Genomic DNA, 7,714 nt, shown 5'->3' on the forward strand with positions numbered 1-7,714 from the left:
GTTTAGACTGGGTGAGGGGTGCAGCGATAGGTGTGAGTGAAGGGTCGTTTAGACTGGGTGAGGGGTGCAGCGATAGGTGTGAGTGAAGGGTCGTTTAGACTGAGTGAGGGGTGCAGCGATAGGTGTGAGTGAAGGGTAGTTTAGAGTGAGTGAGGGGTGCAGCGATAGGTGTGAGTGAAGGGTAGTTTAGAGTGAGTGAGGGGTGCAGCGATAGGTGTGAGTGAAGGGTCGTTTAGACTGGGTGAGGGGTGCAGCGATAGGTGTGAGTGAAGGGTAGTTTAGAGTGAGTGAGGGGTGCAGCGATTGGTGTGAGTGAAGGGTAGTTTAGAGTGAGTGAGGGGTGCAGCGATAGGTGTGAGTGAAGGGTAGTTTAGACTGGGTGAGGGGTGCAGCAGCAGATTTGGGTTTTAGGTAGTCAGTGTGGTTTAGAGTCATAGAGATCACCAGCGCCATAAAAGCTCCATCAGATACGCTCTTGTCAATCCCACCCACCTAACCTGCTCCCAATTTCCAACATTTGGCCCCATAGGGGGCGAGTTGGCAGCTGACGTCTCTTGACAGAAAGGAGCAAGGTTCACTCTGAGAGAAGCTGAACCAATGACTCGAGCCAGGGAGCAGTGACACGGACATAAACATTGTGTTACTGAGGGCTAATTTATCTTTTTACGAGTAGAATTTCTATTCTCGATTCCGATGCCTGCAGAGGGAGGCACTTGGATGAGTATGGGAACAGTGGGGGGAATATGTTCAGTTATAACCTGGTCCCCATTTGAAAATCATACATTTGGACATTACATAATGCAATTATAACACTTAGTTAGGAGTTTGCGATTACAGTTTCCCAAATGCAGCTTCACAAATGAAGCTGAACTTGTACTGAACGCCATTCTGCCATTAGCAGTGTGACAGCGCCTCACTTTGACGCTACCAAGTAATTGCAGCTTTACGCGTTGACACAGGTCGCCCTCAATATGAAAACAGAAAATGCTGCCTTACCCCAGCCAACCCTGGCAGCAACTGTGAAGGCAGAGAGAGGGCTCACATTACATTTCTCTCAGATGCCCAGCATCTGAACGTGTTGCTTCTTTCATTGGAAAGAGAGCCGCGTCGCTGAGAATTTGTGTCTCGTACTGAGCAGGAGAAAATCCAAAACATTTCAGCTGACCTCAACGTTTCCTGCAGGAGATGGGACTGGTGATTGACTTTAGTTGAGTGAATCAGTGGGGCTCACAATATGGTTCATTTCTGCTTGCTCCAGGTGACGTATATTCATACACGGGCACCACAGCAACGTGAAGTTCTAGCAGCCTCCCCCCTTTTTTGAATCCCACTGGAGCTTGGGGAGCCTATGATTGCTTCGGATTTCTCCAAGCAATATCTTGGTCAATCCAATTTGACTTGCCCACCAATTGGCACTCCTCTCTCCTGTGGGACAAACTGTTGTGAGAGTTTGAAATTTGGCCTCCTTTGTGCAAGATGGTGAACTTTGACAACAGGCCTCTTCCTCCAACATATTCTGCTTATCGTTCCCACTATAGATGTGCACGCAGTGATTTATAATGGGGGAAACTGCGTGTGTGTGTGTGCGCGTGCACATGTGTGTGTATGTGTGTGCATTGTGTGTGCATGTATATCTGTGTCTGTCTGTATGTGTGTATGTTATGTGTGTGCATGTCTATGTGTGCATGTCTGTGTGTTGTGTGTGCGTCTGTGTGTGTTGTGTGTCTGTGTGTTGTGCATGTGTGTGTGCATGGTGTGTGTCTGTATGTGTTGTGTGTCGTGCATGTGTGTGTGCATGTCTGTGTGTGTTGTGTGTATGTGTCTGTATGTGTGTGTGTGTTGTATGTGTCTGTGTGTGTGTTGTGTGTGTCTGTGTGTTGAGTGTATGTGTGTGTTGTGCGCATGTGTGTCTGTGTGTGTTGTGTGTGTGTGTTGTGCGTGTGTTGTGCGCGTGTGTGTTGTGTGTGCGTGTATGTGCATGTGCAGCTGTCAGATGCTAAATACAAAACCTGTATAAAATATTTACACGTCTGGCATTTGTCAAACTGAGAGCTCTTTTGCACAACAGTAAAACGTGCTGGAAACTGGCTGGAATCACATTCATTGGTGAGCTTTAGCCTGCAACAATCACAGAGAGTGAGAGGTGGGCTGTCCTTGGAGGAGGAATCACCACCCGTGCATTTTACTGCTTTCTGTAAATCTGCACAAGTGCAGACACAAAGGGGCTGAGTGGCCTCCTCCCACACTCGTGTAAGCTCCTGGTCCACCTCAATCACTCGCTGCTCTGCCAGTGCTGAGCTGGATGCTCAATGCTGCTTTGTGTAACCCAGTAGCCAAAACTGCGGGCCGTGACCCTTCCAATGGGGTCAGGGTTTTGGGGCTGGGAGATGGTGATCGTTGTCTCTACAACTTGATTCCTGAACAGCTTCTTGAAACTCTTGCTTTGTTTTTTTTGTCAGCGGATGGGGCAGCACAATCGAGTGAGAGGTCTTTGATATTTTTTTCCATTTGACTAACTCCATTATCTTGCTAATGTCCTCTCCCCATCCACCGCCCCCCGCCCCCACCCCCTCCAGCTCAACCCCAGTCCTCCAATCCACTCTCCCCAACTCAACAACTGAAGACTTCCCCCAACGTTGCTACCCTGACCCACTCCATCCAGTTTCCCCAATTCATCATCTCCCAGGCAGTCACCCCTGAAGGGATGGGCCCCGAAATGGCGTTGCTGACCAGGTGGAGCCACAGCGTCGGAGGGCCATGCCGACAAACAGTGAAAGGTAGAGTCGATCTTTCAGCCAACACATCAGGTCAAAGGTCAAGCAGCCTGCTCTGTGCAGCAGTTACGTAACTAACAGCAGGAGCAGATTCTAAGGAGACCCCCATTGAGAGCACTGCTTACCACATCTCTACTGAACCTAAAGCACAGCTACTGCCCATCCGAGTCCTATGTCCTGCCTACCGCGGTAATTGTATGTTCCACACAAACGTGCTCCGGGTTCCCGGCCTCTCTCCCGTATCCCTCTCTTCCTTTCTCCCTCCACACCTTCTGAAACATCTCCATATCATTCCCCACAACCGTCCCCTCCTTACCGCTCTCTGGGTAAAGTTGATTCCCGATTCGATTTAACAGAGGCGATTTAATCGAGACATACAAGGTGACCAGGGGATTCGATCGGGTGGACAGTGAGAGTCTTTTTCCTAGACTGATGATGTCGGCTTGTATGAGGGGGCATAGCTGCAAATTGAGGGGTGATAGATTTAAGACAGATGTCAGAGGCAGGCTATAGAGTCATAGAGATGTAGAGCGTGGAAACAGACTATTCAGTCCAACCTGCCCATGCCGACCCAACCCAGTCTAGCCCCACCTGCCAGCGCCCGGCCCATATCCCTCTGAACCCTTCCTAATCATATACCCATCCAAATGCCTCTTAAATTGTACCAGCCTCCACCACTTCCTTTGGCAGATCATTCCATACACGTACCACCCTCTTTGTGAAAATGTTGCCCCTTAGGTCTCTTTTATATCTTTCCCCTCTCACTCTAAACCTATGCCCTCTAGTTCTGGACTCCCCCACCCCAGGGAAAAGACTTTGCCTATTTACCCTATCCACGCCCCTCATAATTTTGTAAACCTCTATAAGGTCACCCCTCAGCCTCCGACGCTCCAGGGAAAACAGCCCCAGCCTGTTCAGCCTCTCCTTATAGCTCAGACCCTCCAACCCTTCTTTACTCAGAGAGTGGTAAGGGCGTGGTATGCCCTGCCTGCCAATGAAGTTAACTCAGCCACATTAGGGGCATTTAAACAGTCCTACGATAAGCATATGGATGATGATGGGATAGTGTCGGGGAGGGGTTTAGATTAGTTCATAGGTCGGCGCAACATCGAGGGCCGAAGGGCCTGTTCTGCCCTGTATTGTTCTATGTTTCACGTTCTATGTCTATGACTGGTGGCCCCTTATGATGGGTTCCAACACACTCGATTGAACCCCTTTATTACCGATATTCCTCTGATCAGATCATCCTTATTTCAGGCTTCTCTTTGGCTCAGAGTGCTGGTCTGTTCTCACTCTCCTCGTAAGTACACTGAGTCCAGTATCAGAGAAGACGGAACAGTATGGCAGAAGAACAGGGCCTTAGACCCACCATGGCTATGCTGATTACAGCGCCATTCTCAACTAATCCAATCTGCCTGCCCATGGTCTGTATCCCTTTGTTCCCTGCCTGTATAAACATTGCCAGTGTATCTGCTTATTCCACATCCCTGGTAGCGCGTTCCAGGTACCCACTGTGCAAAAAGTGTGCCTCACGCCCACACCTCCCTTTCATTTTATGCCTCTCACTTTAAACCTGCTAGCATTTGACATGTCCACCCTGAGAAAAAGAATTGCAATTTTTTTTTTTCTTTTGCATCTCTTCAGTATTTCTGTACAATTTGGAATAATGTGGCCAGTATTTCATGGCCTATGCCTGTAGGCGATCTAAGGGGGGCAGGTTTCCTTCCCTTAGGCATTTTAGTGAACCAGACAGGTTTTTATGACAATGGTTACACTGAGACTACCTTCTTTCTCAAGGCCTTAGGGAAGGAAATCTGCTCCCCTTAGATCGCCTCCAGGCATAAGCCATGAAATACTGGCCACATTATCCAAATTGTACAGAAATACTGATGAGATGCAAAAATAAAATTGCAATTCATTTTCCCAGGGTGAACATGTCAAATGCTAGCAGGTTTAAAGTGAGAGGGTATAAAGTTTAAGGGAGGTGCATTAGTCAGGGGTAATTATAGGGTAGAGGAATTGGGTCTGGGTGGGTTACTCTTTGGAGGATCGGTGTGGACTTGTTGGGCCAAAGGGCCTGTTTCCACTCTGTCGGGATTCTAATCTAATCACATCAGTTGTATGACGCCTTGACCTTTTCCGATAAACTCCTACGATCCTGCCCCACCAGCGACCTGATGAAGGAGCAGCGCTCCGAAAGCTACTGCTTCTAAATAAACCTGTTGGACTGTACCCTGGTGTTGTGTGATTTTTGTTTTAACTTCTTTCGAGAGAGCGAGAGAGACGATGGTGGCTTAACCTGATGGCCTCAGGCGAGGGGACAGACTGCGACCTCGCTGGGGCCTCAGCCCAGCAGGAATCGAACCTGCGCTGTTGAGGTCACCAACCAGCCCACTGACCACCCTCCACCACTGCCATTTACCCGAACAATGCCCAGGCATGTCCTGTCCAAATAAAACAAAACACAGGGCTAATCTAACCTGGGGGAGCGACACTCTCGTGAATCTGGCGTCAACAGGAGTCCGACGCGAGACGAGAGAGCCCGGTGGTGAAAGATCGACGAAAGGAAGTGTCTTTGGCGCGGTTCTCTTCAGCGGCCGATTGTACAGTGCCTGAGCAAATCCTCAGGTTCGGAAGCTGCCATGGCCCCCAGTCAGAAGACACCCCCAGCTTTGGTCTGGTAAGCATCAGGTGAGATTCACACCGCACAAATGTCAAGGAATGGCCAGTATTCCCTCATCCAAGGGCAGGGCTTAACTAATTAAAAGTGGCCATGTTGTGGAGGTGAGGGTGGTGGACTGGGGTGGACAAAGTGAAAAATCACACGACACCAGGTTGTCGTGAACCTATACTTGGTTTATCCAAATAAACCTGTTGGAGTATAACCTGACACTGTGTGATTTTCAAATTTAAAAATAGAGCCTTGGGTGGTGCTGTAGAACAGAGAGACCTCGGGGTTCAGGGACACAATTCTTTGGTGTTTGTGGGGTTCAGAAGGGGTTTCGCATGCTGGCCTTCATCGCTCAGACCTTTTGTGTATAGGAGCTGAGACGTCATTTTGAGTTTGTACAGGACGTTGGCGAGGCCTCTTCTGGAATACTGTGGCCAGTTCTGGTCGCCCAGTTACAGGAAGGATATTATCAAGTTGGAGAGAGTTCAGAAGAGATTTACCAGGATGTTGCGGGGAATGGAACGCCTGAGTTGTGGAGAGAGGACGGATAGGCTGGGACTTTATTCACTGGGACGGAGGAGGTTCAGGGGTGACTTTAATGGAGGTTTTCAAGTCATGAGGGGCATAGATAAGGTGTCTTTTCTCGATGGCGGAAAATTTCAAGACGAGGAGGACATACTTTTTCAGGTGAGAGGAGAGAGATTTAAAAAGGACACGAGGTGCAACCTTTCTACACACAGAGTGGAATGTGTAGAATGAACTTCCAGAGGGTGCAGGTACAGTTACAATGTTTAAAAGCCGCTTAGGTAAGCGCATGAATAAGGAATGTTTGGAGGGACATGGGCCAAGTGCAGGCAGGTGGGACCAGTTTAGTTTGGGATCATGGCAGGTGGGATATTGTGTGGAAACTTGGCTGGAAATGGAGGGAGACTGCGGAAAACTGCAGGGCAAGAAGTGAGTGCACAGGGACAGGAAGTTGTTGGAAATCATTTACATAAATGATGAAAAGCAGTCGAAAATATGAGGGCTCTCCTCAGAAGTGGGATTGAGGCCTACAACAGATCAGACACAATCTTATCGAGAAGGGAGCGAGCTAGACGGGCCGATTGGCCTCTTCCTGCTCTAACTTGGTGTATGACATGTTGCGCAAAGTTAGCATTCCAGAATAGCAAGTAATTAAGGAAGGAAAATGGCATATCGCTTTCCTGCAAGGGCACGCGAGGTCAGGACAAAAGAGTTCTTTCTACACAAGTGAACCCACAAAGAGCCATACAGCACAGAAACTGGCCCTTCGGTCCAACCAGTCCATGCTAACCATGATCCCAAACTAAACTAGTCCCACCTGCCTGCTCCTGGTCCATATCCCTCCAAACTTTTCCTATTCGTGCCCTTACCCAAATGACTTCTAAACGTTGTAATTGTACCCATATCCACCACTTCCTCAGGAAGCTCATTCCACACGCAAACCACCCCTCTGTGTAACAAATTTGCCCCCATGTCTTTTTTCAAATCTCGCTCCTCTCACTTTACAAACACACACCCCTAGTCTTGAAATCCCCCATCCTAGAGAAAAGATAACTACTATTAACTCATTCCATACGCCTCATGATTTTATAAACTTCCATAAGGTCGACGCTCAACCTCCTACGCGCCAGTGAAAAAAGTGCCAGCCTCTCCAGCCTTTCTTCAGAACTCAAACGCTCCGAACCTGGCAACATCCTGGTAAATCTCTTCTGACCCCTCTCCAGCTTGGTAATCTCCTTCCTATAACAGGGCGACCAGAACTGGACACAGTGATCCAGACGAGGCCTCACCAATGTCCTGTACAACCTCAACATGACGCCCCAATTCCTGTACTCAAAGGACCGAGCAATGAAGGCAGGTGGGCTAAACACCTTCCTCACCCCCCCTGTCTATACGGGACACAAACTTTCAAGAATTGTGTACACGAACCCTTAGCCCCCTCTGTTCAAGGGAAATATATGATGACACCTTGCAAAATGTCCATGTTACACAGGAGAAAGTGCTGGATGACTTGAAACGCATAAAGGTGGATAAATCCCCAGGACCTGATCAGGTGCACTCTAGAACTCTGTGGGAAGCTTGGGAAGTGATTGCTGGGCCTCTTGCTGAGATATTTGTATCATCGATAGTCACAGGTGAGGTGCAGGAAGACTGGAGGTTGGCTAATGTGGTGCCACTGTTTAAGAAGGGTTGGTAAGGACAAGCCAGGGAACTATAGACTGGTGAGCCTGACCTCGGCGGTGGG

This window comes from Chiloscyllium plagiosum, unplaced genomic scaffold, assembly GCF_004010195.1.
Source record: "Chiloscyllium plagiosum isolate BGI_BamShark_2017 unplaced genomic scaffold, ASM401019v2 scaf_5241, whole genome shotgun sequence".
Taxonomy (NCBI): Eukaryota; Metazoa; Chordata; class Chondrichthyes; order Orectolobiformes; family Hemiscylliidae; genus Chiloscyllium; species Chiloscyllium plagiosum.